Here is a 13,197-nt window from a genome sequence, read left to right as displayed (position 1 = left end):
AACATTTTAAATTCAATATTTTGCTGTACTAATGGGTCAAGGAAGAAAACCCATATGATTTGCTCAATAGATGCAAAAAGAGTATTGGACAAAACTCAACACCAATTTCTTATAAAGTTAAGCTCATATGTACCACAGATTCAGCAGTTCCACTTCTGGTTGCTATCCAAGAGAAATTAAAACACATGTTTTTGCAAAGACCAGTATGTAGATATTATAGCAACTTTATTCATAGTAATAAAAAGTAGAAACCATGCAACTGTCCATTAATAGGAAAATAGATAAATTGAAGTATATCCATATAATTGAAAACTACTCAGCAACAATAAAAATGACCTGTAACAGCATGGACGGACTTGGACAGTATTATGCTAAGTGAAACATCAGAGAAAGACAAATAGTGCATCACTTATATGTGGAATCCAAAAGGTATAACAAACTAGTGAACATAACAAAAAAGAAACAGCCTCACAGATATAGAGAACTAGTGGCTACCAGTGGGAAGGGGTAAGGGGGAGGGGCAAGACATAGGTAGGAGATTAAGAGGTATAAAATACTGTGTATAAAAGAAATAAGCTAAAAGGACATGTTATGCAACACAGGGAACATAGCCAATATTTTATAATAATTATAAATGGAGTATAACCTTTAAAATTAGGAATCACTATTGTACACTTGTAACTTACATGATATTATACATCAGCTATACCTCAAAAAGAATTGACCTGTGATACATGCAATTGCATAGATGTATCTCAACACTCTTATGCTGAGTGAAAGAGGCATGACATAAAAGATTTCATTAATATGAAACTATAAAAAGACAGACCTATCGACAGGAAGCAGATCAGTCAGGGATGGAAGACTGAGAAAGGGAACAGGAACATTTTAGGATGATGTAAATGTTTTTTATATTGATCATGACACAGACTATACAGGTATATAAATATGTCACCAAATGTATAGATAAAGAGATGTGCTTTAATAGGTAAATTAAACCTTAATAAAATTGATTTTTTAAAGCAAATGCACATCTATGGGGGTTTTACTGGGAAGAAGAAACTGTCTTGGAGGATCTTAAAGTTGCTGGGCATGAGTTTGAGCTGGAATGTCCTGGCATCACGCATGAGGTCAGAGAATCCTGTCTGCTGGGGTTCTGGTGGCAGTTTGAATCCCAACAGTCATACTGGTGTCATTGGCGCGGGCAGTGCTGCTGCTGTTGCTGGTTCAGTGAAAATGTGAAAGTCTCAAAGGGTTGGGGGCTTTGATTTGCACTTTTGTACTTGAGTCATTCACAGTAGTTCCCAGAGAAGCAAGATCTGCCTGGTGACATGGAAAAAGGGATCAAATCCCCAGTCACTTTTCCAGGAAAGCTCCCCTCCACTGCCTCTGGTGCCGATGCTGTGCCTGCAGTGAAGAGGGGCGAAAGGGGAAGCATCCAGAGGTAAGGAGAACATAGCTTTGAGAGCTGAGAGTCCAGTCTGGTGGCCCAAAGCTAGCTAGACAGGACCACGCGTTTCCTAGGGAGGAAGAAAGAGTGAGAGCCCGGAGTTTGTAACGAGGAGAAAGAGCAGAAAGGCATGAGAAAGGATAGCATCTTTAATGTCCTTCCCAGGGGACCCAAATGCCCTGAAGAAAACAGACTCTGTGTCGCAACCCCTACCCTCTCAGAGTTTCCCTCCCAGAGCTGCCTGCCTGTGCCCTCTGCCAGCCCCGGGCACACACACCTCTTGCCTGGATCACTCTACTTAGACACAGAACTGCTGTTTCACCTAACTGGGTTCTTTCCTATACTTTCCCGTTTCCAACGTTTGATGGCCACCTGTAGTCACCAGGGTTAGAACTAGGTTTTCCCCCTACCCCCCCATTTTACTGAGAAGAAAAATGGAGCCCTGGGAGGTGACATCTAAGTGATGAAATGGAAAGCTTTAGATCCAGTCTGATTCAAGTTCAAGTTTCACTCTCCCACTTACTAGCTCTGTCCAAGTGGACACATCTCTTAAGGTCTTTGAGCCTTCTTTGCCTTAACTGTAAAAGAGGTACAATGACTCCTACACTCTGGGGTTGTCCCAAGGATTACACAAGACTGTGCAGACAGCACCTGCAGGGCATCTACCACATAGTCACCAAAAGTGGTCTTTAGGATCAAACAGGGCTGTATCTTGTGGGAAAGGTGGCTGCTCTGGACATCTCTCTGCCTTCTCTGGCCTTTGCTTCTGAATAAATGGACTTCAGCGTTCATTCTGGTCTCTTAGGGCCCATTAGCATCTTTTCTCTTTCCTCCTGAGATCCAAGTAGAGGACTCTAGTACTCGATGGTAGTCTTCTGACCCAACCAGTAATGATACCTTTCTTGCCTATGTAGGCAGGATCTGCCCCCTTTTAGAAGAAGCAAACGGCAGGATCTACAGCAGGGCAGTGGATGACCACAATTATGGCCACCTAAACCCATTCACATGGAGAAGGCAGTGGCACCCACTCCAGTACTCTTGCCTGGAAAATCCCATGGACGGAGGAGCCTGGTGGGCTGCAGTCCATGAGGTCACTAAGAGTTGGACACGACTGAGCGACTTCACTTTCACACTTCACTTTCATGCATTGGAGAAAGAAATGGCAACCCACTCCAGTGTTCTTGCCTGGAGAATCCCAGGGACAGGGGAGCCTGGTGGGCTGCCGTCTATGGGGTCGCACAGAGTCGGACACGACTGAAGCGACTTAGCAGCAGCAGCAGCAAACCCATTCACATAAGTCACAGGGCAGTGACTGCCACCATATCCCAATGCTGAGCTTTCTTCCCATCCCGGCACAGCAAGCAGGACAAACTGGGGACCAGGATTTATTTTTACAGGTCTCACCATGCCTGGAAGAGAAACTGCAGGCAGGTACACTTGCAAGAAGCTTTCAAACTCCAGATTCAAGATGTCCCTGATCGAGGGCCCGTGTGTATCAGTAACTCACCCCTGGCAATCCCTTCCAATGCCTCCCCAACTCATTCCGCCAGGGAGCGCTCATGAGCCACAGCTACTCAATCCTGATGATTATTTACCTCATTGGTGTAAGCATTGCCTCATTGCGAGGCTTCTCTGAGAGCTCAGTTGGTAAAGAATACGTCCGCAATGCGGGATACCTAGGTTCGGTCCCTGGGTTGCAAAGAGCCCCTGGCGAAGGGAAAGGCTACCCACTCCAGTACTCTGACCTCGAGAAATCCATGGGCTATACAGTCTATGGAGTTGCAAAGGGTCGGACACGATGAGCGACTTTCCCTTTGCATCATCATGATGCCATTACTGTCGAGGAAGCACTTCAAAACTCAGGCCACCAGAGAGACACTCAGATCATCTGTCATAGTCAAGATCCCCAAGGTCATCTTCACTAGGGTCCTTGGCTCACTTTTCACTTCTGCAATCACAACAAAACCAAAACTTCACAACTTTCTACCCAAGTACTTATTACTAAAGCCTAAATAATAACTATAATCTGATATGATACAGCTCTTCACATAATGTCAATAATGGCTAACACTTCTGAGCACTTCCATTGTCCCAGGAACCATGCTAAGTGCTTGAAATGCATGATTTCATTGATCCCCTCAACACTATACGAGATAGTAACCACTATCATTCCCGTTGCACAGATATGGAACGTGAGGCTCTTAGACTTTTAGTCTAATAGCAGACGGATTGAACCCAGGTCTGCTGTTCTAATTATTATTCCCACCACTACCTTGCATCGTGGATTATAAATCAGAGGGGAACATTTTCTCCTAGCCCCTATGCTGTGGGCACAATATTTTGACATTTAAAACACACACTGTCCTTTAATGGGGCTTCCCTGGTGGCTCAGTGGTAAAAATCCACCTGCCAATGCAGGAGACGAGAGTTCAATCCCTGGAGAAGGAAATGGCAAACCACTCCAGTATTCTTGTCTGGGAAATCCCATGGACAGAGGAGCCTGCCAGGCTACATACACTCCATGGGGTTTTAGCAACTAAACTAGGTGACTAAAACAACACAACTTAGCAACATGACTTAGCAACTAAAACCAACACAACAACTGTCCTTTAATACACAGACAATGTGATCCTACCCTTCAGGCCAAGAGGGTCTCAAGAAGCAGCTTAACCTGGTAGTAAGTTGCTGCCAAAGAGAAGAGGAGACTAGTCATTCAGTTAGAACATTTTGCCATTTTCCATCCATCTTTGGTGTCCTGATGTGTGACGGCAGTGATACTGGGTGCCAGGCGCTATGATGGGTTGGGTTTTGGTCGGATGGCATCACCTGGTCCCAGTGCCCTATGGGGTCCTGCCAAGGATCTAGCAAGGCAGACAGGGGCTCTCAGAGCCTCTAGCCTCAGCTCTCTGACTGTGCTCTGATGCCCCGGTCCCCCACTCCTTGCTCCCATGTAAACCTTGGGAACCTCTGGGGGTGCTGGTATGAGCATGTGGGGGAAAAAATCTTCCAGTTCTTTCCTGAGAAGAGGCCCATTGTGCAGGCTTCCAGCACCCTTCCATGAGGCTGGATTTGGCGGGAGCAGGAAGTACATAGTGGAGGAGCAGGATTTTATGACAGCAAGACAAATGATGTGCTCCCTTATTCAGAACCAAATATCCTGCTGATTGGTGTAGGATTAAGATGTAAGTGCTGAGAAAGTCCGAGGAAACAGAGCCCAGTGGGAGGGGCCAGAACAGTAGAAAATGTTTCGAGAACAGAGAGCCTTAAGCCAAAGGGCAGGATTTGGATAAGAAGGACATTCCTGGCAGAGAGCAAAGACTGTACTGAAGGACCAGATGGGGGAGAGGCTGAGGACCCCACGGGAGCCTGAGCAGGAGAGCAGAGTGGGCGTTGGAGGGGGTGGGCAGTCAGAAGGATGGTCAGGAACAGGGCTGCACCAGGAGCGAAGTGGCTTCCCAGGAAGACCAAACTCACAAGGTGTGCTGGACAGAGAGGCAGTGGAGAGGCTTGGGAGCGGGAGTCCAGGAAGGAGGTCCAAATCTGTCACTCATTTCCAACATGTGGGGTTTTCCCCTACATTAGGCAACTCTCTAGCAGCAGCTGGGTGTCAGCTCACATCTGACACTATTGACCCAGAGATGGCATCACATCCTGCAGGTTAAGGGTTCAGTCCCACAAGACCAAACCTCCCCCCCCCCAAACTTCCCCACTTGTGGACACTCAGCCCAAGTCACCTGTGCTCCTGATTGACCGGCTATAGATGAGAACTTCTCATAACCCCGCCTTGGGTTTGATCCATTTGCCAGAGTGGCTCACAGAATTCAGAGGAACACTTTACTTACTCGACAACTGGTTTATTAATAAAAGGCGATACCTCAAGAATAAGCAGGTGGAAGAGATGCCTAGCGCAAGGAGGGGGAAGGGCTCAGAGCTCCATGCCCTCTGAGTGCACCACCAGGAGAATCTCCAACCCAGAAGCCTTCTGAACCCCATTCTTTGGGGGGTTTCTGGAGGCTTCCTTACACAGGCATGGTTGATTCCATCATTGGCCATTGGCAAGGGAGGCAGGAGTGGGGGGGTGAGGTGACTGAAAGTTCTAGCCCTCTATTCACTCAGGGTTGTCCACCAGTTCCCCACCCACAGAAGCTTTCCAAAAGTCACCTCATTAACATAACAAAAGACACCTTTATTGTTCTCATCAGGTAGGAAATTCCAAGGGTTTGGGGAGCTCTGTGGTCCTGACAGCTGGGATGAGGAAGAAGTCTAAGTACATAATACTTACTATAGATCTCAACATTACAGGAGGCAAGTGACATCATCTTGTCACGCAGTCACCATGTCCTAAACAGGATCCGACACAATTTCCTCTCCTTGGGAACACACTACAGGTCACCTGCAGGCCAGGGGGTGGAGTTGACTTGTGGAATTTAAGAAAAAACTTAGCTATGAAATGCTATCCTCACCCTGAGACTTGCTTTGATAAGCCAGGCTGGAGGTTTGCTTCTAGGTTCACAGCAAGAGATGGAATCTGAGACTTGACCTTGCCATCTTCCCAGGCTTTAGGCTCTGTGTACCTACCCTCTTCCTAGACTAGTACCATCCCTCATGTCTTAGGGTGTCTTCGGGTGCATGTGTGCTAAGTCACATGAGTCGTGTCTGATTCTTTGTGACTCTGTGGACTGTAGCCTGCCAGGTTCCTCTATCCATGAGATTCTCCAGGCAAGAATACTGGAGTGTGTAGCCATTTCCTTCTTCAGAGGGTCTTCCTGACCCAGGGATAGAACCTGCATCTCTAACATCTCCTGCACTGGGAGGCCAGGTTCTTTACCACTAGCGCAACCTAGGAAGCCCAAGGGTGCCTTCAGACCAAAGACAAATCGCCAGGACTGATTTTTCCTTCCAGTCCTATGGATGACACCAAATGCTTGGGAGGAAGCAACCTTCCCCCAGCCTCTGATGTTATCTCTCCTTTCTCTCAACAAGATTCTCTGGACATAGATTCCAACCCCACTCCACTTCTGCTGCCCCTGGGGTCTCCTTAGAATCTGTCCAAGTCTTGAGCAGCTCAGGACTTGGCCCTGGAGACAACTCTCAGAAACAAAGCCCACCCAGAGGGGAGTATCCTGTTTGTCACCTCCCGGGAAAGCCCCTTGGGACACGCTTCACCACCCAGGAATCCTCAGGCATCAGAGATACAGAAGCCCATTAACTGAGCTCTCTCCAACCCCGTTTTTCAGAAAGCTGCACCTCCCTTCCTGCCTCCAGCACCAAGAACTTCCTACATTACCTGTAACTTCCCAGCAGCTCCACCTTGACTGACAGGTATGGATCCTCGGCACTGTGACAATTATTTGTAATGTGTTTATTACGTCTTTCCCTAGGTGAATTGGCAACACCCCCAGCAAGGCTGAGAGCCCCAGCTTAGATCTTAGATAAAAGGAAGCAGAAGTACAGAGAGGTTAAGTTGATCCTCCAAGTTCACAGGGCTAGAAGGGACTCAAGAGCCCAAACTCCTGACACTCATGCTCTGGTGCCGGACTGTCCAATAGGATAACCACTAGCCACTATGGGAGCTACTTATGTTAAATAAATGAAAATCAAGTAAAATTAAAAATCCACAAAAAATAGAGATGTAGAAAACAAACTTAGGGTTACCAGGGGGTAAGGGTGGGATGGGATAAATTGGGAAATTGGAACTGACATATACAAACTACTATATATAAAATAGGTAACTAATAAAGATATTGCACGGCACAGGGAACTCTACTCAGTACTCTGTAAGAACCTATATGGGAAAAGAATCTGAACCATATATAAGCTTGTATGTACAACTCATTCACTTTACTGTACACCTGAAACTAACACCGCATTATAGATCAACTAGACTCCAATAAAAATCCACTTTCTTGGTCGTAGAATTGTCACACACTCCAAGTGCTCACCAGCCACGTGCCTGGTGGTTACCACATCAGAGAGTGTTAAGTTCTTCCATCCTCATAGCAAGTTCTGCCAGACAACCTGATGCTTCTCACGTATACATTTGGGCAAGAAGTCAGGCTTCTGTGGTGGCTCTGGCAGGTAAAGAATCTGCCTGTAATGCAGAAAACACAAGAGGCATGGATTCGATCCCTGGGTCAGGAAGGAGGAAATGGCAACCCACTCCAGGATCCTTGCCTGGAAAATCCCATGGACAGAGGAGCCTAGCGGGCTGCAGTCCATGTGGTGGCAAAGAGTCAGACAGGACTGAGTGAGTGAGCACATGCACACACAGGGGGCAAAGCCACTCCCAGCCCACCACCCTCGCTACCCCATCTCTCCACTAAAATAGCCCCCAATGCCTCTTCAGGGCAGCATGACCCTGACTTGTCTTTCTCTTCTTGCTGCCAGCTTGGCCCAGTCTCCAGGAGGGTGGCAGGAACCCTCAGTACCCAGACACAAGGAAAGAAGGTGATTTGAGGGCTGAGCCTGCGTGACCAGCCCTCCTGCACGCGCAGTGGCAGTCCCACAGGAGAAGGGCCATGAGTGAGTCCCCCGCCGTGGCCAGACCAAGGGGCAGACGCCCTCAGCCTCACTCTGGACGCAGCTGACCTTTCTCGGAAAATCGGCATGTCCTCCCAGCCCCCAAGTTGCATTATGGCTGTCTCCAGCCTCTACTAGCTTCTGGAGGTTTTAAGGCCAAAGAAATCCCTTTTTTTTTTTTTTTTTTTTCATAAAGCCCTGGATTTCTCTTGGCTTCTCTACACTCAGAGCTTGCATCTGGAGAAGAAAACCAGCGTCCACGTGGTTTCTTTTTAGAAAGAAACTTGACTGAAGGAACGTGCCCAGCAGGCTGCCTGCTGGCCCCAAGCGGCACCTGGGCTGGGTCTCCTCTACTGTTTGAACCCCTCTCCCCAGGGACACCCTGGTCCTTCTCCTCATCTATCTCCTACTCGCAGCATCCAGCATGGAGAGGGGGGTCCAGCTTCCCCGGTCTCTGCCTCAGCAATCTCAGGTCCATTTCGCATCCTGTTCATTTCTGGTCCAAACACAGACTCCTAATACCAAATGCTCTTTCTAGCTATTGGGCCAGCTTAATTTGCTCTTTTGGGCACCTATCTCCACCCTCTGACTCCAGGGAGTGAGGAGAGGAGAGAGGCTCTGCATCCTGATGGCATGTCAGTTGATAAAGTGGAAGTCAGGATGCCGAAGTTCTTCCTAAACCAGCATGGAGAATGTATCCTGGGCCCCAGGCTGCAGGGACCAGCCGGTGGAGGCATCCCCATCACCGTCTTCTCCCTTTCCAGTGGTAGCATCTCTAGCAGAGAAACTGTGTCTTTTTCTCGAGGCTTGCACCTCCTCATCAGACTCAGGCAGGAGGTTTTTCAAGGGACACATCCTCCTGAGGAAGAATCTCCCTGTGTGTATGACTGTAGCCCCTTTCTCACCAATGAGGAGACTGGCACTTGCTTTGGCATTTGGACTTGCAAGTAGTAGGCACTAAGGACCCTCTTCCTGTTGGACAGCACACAGAAAGCAAGCAAATCTTGTAGGAAGAACAGCAGGATGAGGACAGGTATCGCGCCGAAAGGGTGACTGGATGAAAAAGTATTTGCAAAACGTTTGTTGAAGAGCCACCATCAGTCCATATTCAGAGCTATGTTATTACTAGGAAAATAGCTCATAGAGACTGAGAAGACAATTTTCAAAGGAAACTTTGGAAAAACGGGCAGAACTTATGAAAAGGCAATTCTCACGCAGAGACACAGATGCACATGCAAGGGGGCTGAAATGTCTTAAATGGAATATGTTCCATTTCAATTTCACTAGCCTTAGATGCCTTGCTCCTTTTCAGTCTCTTAATCTAAGTGCTTTCTAAAGAGATCATTTAAATGTAGGCATTTAAATTAAAAAAAAAAATAGAAGACTGTGAGAAGACAGTTTTAACCCATTAGACTGGCAAAAATGAAAAAGAATGATCATTCCCAGTGTGGGCAGGTTGCTCTGTCAAAACCTGTGAAGAGTCTGGAATGTTTTTCCACATGCACGGTTTTTGTATTTCATATACGTGGGTATTGCTGAAGTATGGGCCCTTGGGTCAGGGAAAAGAGTTCTTTATTGATGCAACCAATTCAATATAGTAAAGTGCACTGTCAGTCCCTGACGCCTAGATCCACGGGTAATGCTAGGAGGGCTGGTAAAAATTCTCTTATGAGTGGCAGACAAAGGATGGGAACAAAAAAGATTTCTTCCATTTGTATACAGGGACAAGGCAGCCATCTCCTCTCCTCTCCGGATTGGAAAGAGAAAAATCTTATGCCCCTTGGAGAAGGAATGGGAAGAATCCTGGATTCTCACGCTAACCTTCTGGAATATAAAAACATCTCTCCAAAGGCCAGCTAAGCCCGGTACCTGTCTCAGGCTTTTACAACTGAGAAATGGTTCCAAGGTTCCAGTTCTCATCCCTTCTGACATTTAAACACTAGAGAGATAGTGGTCCAGTATTCCTGACATTTAGGAAGCTGAACCTAGGGATCTAATCCAGGTCATAATCATTTGTCCCACTTGGGGAGAGAAGAGAAATTTTGTTGTCTTTTTGGATTAGAGGAATTAACAAATGGCTGCAGATCTGACATGCTGCAGTCCATGGGGTCGCAGAGTCAGACACGACTGAGCAAAGAGCTGACTCAGTGGAAAAGACCCTGATGCTGGGGAAGATTGAGGGCAGGAGGAGAAGGGGACGACAGAGGATAAGATGGTTGGATGGCATCACCGACTCGATGGACACGGGTCTGGGTGAACTCCAGGAGTTGGTGATGGACAGGGAGGCCTGGCACGCTGCGATTCATGGGATCACAGAGTCAGACACGACTGAGCAACTGATCTGAACTGAACTGAGTGACTGAACTGAACTGAACTGCAGACCTAATTCTCAGAGTGTATGGAAAATAAAATGTGCCAATGGAAAGTGAAGGCAAACATTCTCAGTCTTCATACCAGGTACATTTCTCTGTCTCAGGAAAAATGCTAGGGCATTTTACAGGAGGACTGAGAAATACAGAGAAGGTTTCTTTTCCCCCTGTAAGACTGCAGAGAGAAAAGGACATTCATTTGGCCTTTGCTGATAGACACATGTATTACTATAGCTCTTTGGGGATGAAATCTAGCCAATCTGTTCTGACCCTACATCTTAATACTCCAGGAATCCCACTTTATAAAATGTAACAGAAATGAAATGCAACCTCAAAAGAATGTACATGTAAGAATGCAAATTGCAGGATTGCTAGAAATGGCAACACACGGAAAACAATCAAAATGCCTGCCCAGAAGAAATGTATAAAAGCTGAAACAGTTATACCATGAAGTATGTTGTGGGAATTTTTTCATGTTTATTCTATATCTTCACTTACATGAAGATACCTACATGAAGTGTAAGTAGCTTAAGTAAATATTTACATAGGTGGGAAAGGCAGAACAGAAGAGATGTATAATACACCCATTTTGTAAAACAATGAAAAAGCTTCCACGTACATGTCATATAGGTACATAATTATATGGAGAAAAGATAGGGTAGAACAGACTTTTAATATTAGCTGCTTTGGGGAGAGCGAAGGTGGGAAAGAAAGGGGAAGGGAAGGCTTAAATGCAGCAAAAAAGAAAAATATGCCTAGCTCAATATCAGTAGAAAATTTAGGATATAAAATTCTCTCTGTGATATTACTCTAGGTTTATACAAATTTGAATCTACTCCCGGACAAGGACTAGACTGGGGTGTCGACAAATGAAAATATTCTATCTGGGGGATTCAGGATTTATTTATTCACTCAACAAATAGATTGAATGTCTAATCTGTACGAGGCACTGTTCTCATCCTTGGAAGGATGGCACTAGACGGAATCCTTGAACTCACGGAGTTAACTCTCCCATCAGGGAGACAGGCACTTCAGTCAAGAATAAATGTGGTAATAAGTGCTATGACGAAAAATTAAACAGGAGAAGGGCCAGGGTGATGGGGTTGCCATTCTAAACAGGGTGACCAGGAACGGCCTCTCTCTCTCACCTGAGCAGGGACCTAAAGAAAGTAGGAAAGCAGTCACGTGCGTTTTCCTCCCCAGGTCAAGCCTCCGCAGGCTCTTAGCTTTACCTTACACGGTCATTTCTGAACCCTCTCTCCAGGGCCCTCCAGTAAAGCCCCAAACCCAATGCAGCCCTCTTCCACAAGGTTTGACTAGCAATGAGTGGAGGCGATGAGTGCGTACCTAGCTTTCTCCCCTGGGGACGTACGCCATGTTGTACGTAGAATAAAATTCTTCTGGAGGCAGTATGATGTCAGTGAAAAGTACATAATCTGGAGGCAAGTGTTCTAGATTCATTGCTTCCTGGGGGCATTGCATGACCTTGAGCAAGTAATTTTTTTTTTTTTCTCTCTGGGATCTTGAGCAAGTTATTAGCTGCATGGCCTTGAGCAAGTTATTTATTCCTGGGACCTTCTCAATAAAATGAGGGTTGGGGGGTTAATAATCCTATCTACTTCCATAGAAACCATTAATTTTAAAGACTTACTGGATGCCTGGTACATAAACAGAGCTAAAAAGACCTAGCTCTTATTGTTACTACTGCATAGCTCTTACAGTTACTACTGCTACTGCGAATATTTTAAGGGTTGACTCTTGCAGTGTGGACTCCCATTGAACTCGTAGAGTTGTGAGGGCCTGATTGAAACTTACAAATGGTCAGCCCTTTTTTCTTAAGACTTACCTCCTATTGTTAAGGGAGGAAGGGAGAAAGAGAAGACAGGGATGGGGTACTGCTGCTCTGAATCAGGCAACCCCAGCAGGCCTCTCTGAGGAGGCAATAATCAAGCTGAACAAAGTAGGCAGGCAAGATATTTTCATTGTCAAGGAAAGGAGTGTGCATGAAGGAATATGTACCCAACTCAAAGGTGCTCTGGAACTCTAAACAACTGAACCAAACCAATGCAACCTGAAACATTTTTTACACCTGGAATGCTTGTCATATCATGAATAAAAAAGTAATTTGTATTAGTGTTCTTTTTTAATCTTTTATCAAAAATATCAAGTAGAAATCATTTTTATATGTTGTTGAAATACGTAGCCTCATCATGCATCGGTTCATGATTCATACATGGTTCGTATTTGTTTAATATGTCAGGTTTTTTAAACAGGACATCTCTGAAGTTTTGGCATAACCCTATCACAGAAAAAAAAAAAGGATTCTCAGTTTATTATTTGGGTCACTCATACAAGTAAAGTTATGAAAAAATATTTTTGAGATTTTTTTTTTTAGAGGAATAACATGATTTGAAGAATTCCAAAAAGCTTCTTCCCCTCCCCCCTTTTGCCCTGAAATCCCTAAAGTAAATACTTACCAGGAATTTGGAAACATCACTTTCTAATGGGAGGGGAGGCCCACAAAAACATACGGGAAAAATTAATACATAAAACATTAGGCAATGTTAATTACCTACAAAAAGCAGGATAAGGGTCTAGAGCAGTGGTCCCCAACCTTTTTTTTTTTTTTTGGCACCAGGGACCAGTTTCATAGAAGACAATTTTTCCTTGGATGGGCGTAGGGGGAGGGGGGTGGTTTTGGGATGATTGAAGCACATTTAGTGTGCACTTTATATTATTATTATTACATTGAGATACATAATGAAATAAATTATACAGGCCACCACAATGCAGAATCAGTGGGAACCCTGAGCTTGTTTTCCTGAGCTCAAGCAGTAATGCGAAGCAATGGGGAGCAGC

The 13,197-nt window shown here is 45.6% G+C and overlaps 1 long non-coding RNA gene across 1 annotated transcript; it reads left to right on the top strand.

Annotated features, from left to right (window-relative positions):
- The first annotated feature begins 973 nt into the window (after positions 1 to 973).
- LOC133253141 (uncharacterized) lies at positions 974 to 12,471 on the top strand. The gene is made up of 3 exons (XR_009738207.1): positions 974 to 1,444; positions 6,688 to 6,772; positions 7,838 to 12,471. It is a non-coding gene; the product is annotated as an uncharacterized LOC133253141 (long non-coding RNA).
- Positions 12,472 to 13,197: the final 726 nt, after the last annotated feature.

This window comes from Bos javanicus, chromosome 8 (assembly GCF_032452875.1).
Source record: "Bos javanicus breed banteng chromosome 8, ARS-OSU_banteng_1.0, whole genome shotgun sequence".
Classification (NCBI taxonomy): Eukaryota; Metazoa; Chordata; class Mammalia; order Artiodactyla; family Bovidae; genus Bos; species Bos javanicus.
Note: the sequence above shows the minus strand (reverse complement) of the source record. Positions and strands in the feature narration are given on the sequence as shown.